The sequence below is a fragment of the Elephantulus edwardii genome, unplaced genomic scaffold (genome assembly GCF_000299155.1).
Source record: "Elephantulus edwardii isolate Elephantulus edwardi_28Jun2011 unplaced genomic scaffold, EleEdw1.0 scaffold00220, whole genome shotgun sequence".
NCBI lineage: Eukaryota > Metazoa > Chordata > Mammalia > Macroscelidea > Macroscelididae > Elephantulus > Elephantulus edwardii.
Genome location: NW_006399970.1, coordinates 3,401,419 through 3,403,953, shown reverse-complemented (window position 1 = coordinate 3,403,953; position 2,535 = coordinate 3,401,419). Strand labels below are relative to the sequence as shown.

The following is a 2,535-nucleotide window of genomic DNA, read 5'->3' as shown; positions in this document are numbered from 1 at the left end:
GAGGAAAATGAAACCAAATCCACAGGAGCCAAAATATGACTTTGATTTCATACCACCTGAATTTCAGAATCATCTCAGGAACCGGTTTGAGGCCTTGAACACTAATAAGCGAAGACCAGATGAGTTATGGGAGGATGTCAAAGGTATCATCCAGGAAGAGTGCAAACGGTCTTCCATACTGGACACTGTTAATTTATCTACTTTGAGTATTTTTTGCTCTAATTGTTAACATATTTTTACTCTCTACTATGACTATCCAAAGGAACTCAAATGGTGTAGTCTGTACAGTGTTTTGCTTCTAATCAGATGGTCAAGAGTCTCTGGCAGTTCAAATCCATGAACTGCTCTTTGGGAGAAAGATAGTCTCCTTCTGTTAAGATTTACCACCTAACAACAACAACATCCATGAGGGTCATACATTCTTCCATTTCTCCAGGTCTTTTTTTGTCTGTTATGCAGATGACACAACCTTACTTGCCCAGACTGAGAAGGACCAGAAGCACTTGCTGTAGAACGTCAAGTACTGTAACTTTAAATACAGATTGAAGCTCAACATCAAGAAAACAAAGATTTTCACCATTGGGCTGATTAGCAGCATCATGATAGACAATTATCACTCTTTGTGCCAGCAGCCAGGAAATCAAAAGACTGATTTCGTTGGGGAAGTCTGCTCTCAGGGACCTCTCCAGAGTACTGAAGAGCAACAATGTCAATCTAGATACTAAGGTGTGCTTGATCCAGGCCATGGTCTTCGCAATTACATGCTATGCATCTGAAAGCTGGACAATGACTAAGGATGATAGGAGGAAAATTGATGCATTTGAGCTGTGGTGCTGGGAAACAGTACTGAATATACCACGGACTGCTAAGAGAACAAGCAGGTTTATCTTGGAGAGGGTGAAACCAGGCTGCTGCATGGAGGCATTTTGGGTATGTTTCAAGGAGGAACCAGTCTTCGGGGAGACATTATCCTTGGGAGGGTGAAAGGACAGCACTGGAGCGGAAGGCCTTTGATGAGATAGATTGACTTGGTGACTAAGGTAATGAGGATAGATGTGTCAGAGACAGTCAGGTTGGCTCAGGATAGAGCAGTGCTCAGCGCTGTTATACATAAAGTCTCAATGAGTCGCAGGTGACTTGATGGCATATAACAACAACAGTAATGTTTTGTGGTTTTGTTTGTATAGATCTTTTGTATCTTTAATTAGATTTAGTCCCAAGTATTGAGATTAGTTATTGTGATTGATACCGTTTTTCTTAGCTCCATATCTATATTTTCTTTGTCATTATAGAGAATTCCAACTGATTTTTTTTTCAGTTCAAACCCGTTTCCCTTTTATTAAGATCCAAGTTACCATCACATGGTTTGATACTCAATAAAAGAAAACTTGTTGCAATAAGGTAATATGTTATCCGTGTTTCCAGGTGACTGTTTATAATCAAGTAGCAAGATCAGTAAATCCTTGGGAAGCACACCTGCAAGCTTACACTTTGTCAAGGCCCAGTTCCTCTGGAGTAGAGATTTCCAATTCATTTAAAGTTGGTCTAAGTTCCTGGATGGCATAGGGGTAGATTTCCTTATGAGGTCCTGCTTTATCCTTAACAGCCTCTAGGATGCGGACTGCACTAGCAAAATCGTTTAACTGTCTGCATGCCCGCAAAGCAGCATCGATGATTTTAGGTTCTGGAACCAGATCATAACTAACAAATGTGTTCATCCCTTTAAGCAATTCCCAGGCATCGATGTCTGGCTTGTTGAAATATGTCACCCAGCGAGCATCAAACTCCTCTTCTGTCTCATGAGACCCGTGGGAGTAGCAGCGAACTGTCTGGACAGCGGCGGCGGAGCTGGGGGCCGGGACGGAGTGCAGAAGGCTTCGCGGGCCGGCCTGGGAGGCTGCGGCTGGGACGTAGCGGCGGAGAGAGGCGGCCAGCATGACAGCGATGGCGGCAAGTCGAAAGAGGCTGAAGCGAAGCCGGGTCTCCAACTGATTTTTATATGTTGATCTTATATTCGGCTACCTTGCTGAATTGGTTGACTATATTCAATAATCTTCTCACTAATTCTTCAGGGTGTTCTAAGTATATACCATATCATCTGCATATAGAATTAGTTTTATTTGCTAGTCTTGCCTTGTTGTTCTCGCCAATACTTCCAATACTATATTGACTAGGAGAGGTGATAGTGGGCATCCTCGCCTAGTTCCTGTTCTTTAGGGGAATGCCTTTAATCTCTCTCCGTTGAGAACAATGTTGGCTCTTGGTTTTGCATATATACTTTTCTCTATGTTGAGGAAATTTCCCGTAATCCTTATTTTGCTGAGTTTAACTTTGGATGGAAGCATTTTAAGACTATTGCAAATGTGAAATATGAGACAGAGGATCAAGAGTAGGTCTATTTCATTTGTTTAATCATATAGTCATTAAATAGGTAATGTGTTCCTAATATGTGACAGGCAGTGTTTCAGTCGTTGTGTATAATTAATGTATCAGTGAACAAAACAGACATACAATCCCAGAGAAGGGATGTAGACC

General features: G+C 41.8%; 1 pseudogene; it reads right to left on the bottom strand.

Annotated features, from left to right (window-relative positions):
- Nucleotides 1-1,484: 1,484 nt before the first annotated feature.
- On the bottom strand, nucleotides 1,485-1,937 carry LOC102857604 (annotated as a pseudogene).
- Between the last annotated feature and the right edge of the window lie 598 nt (nucleotides 1,938-2,535).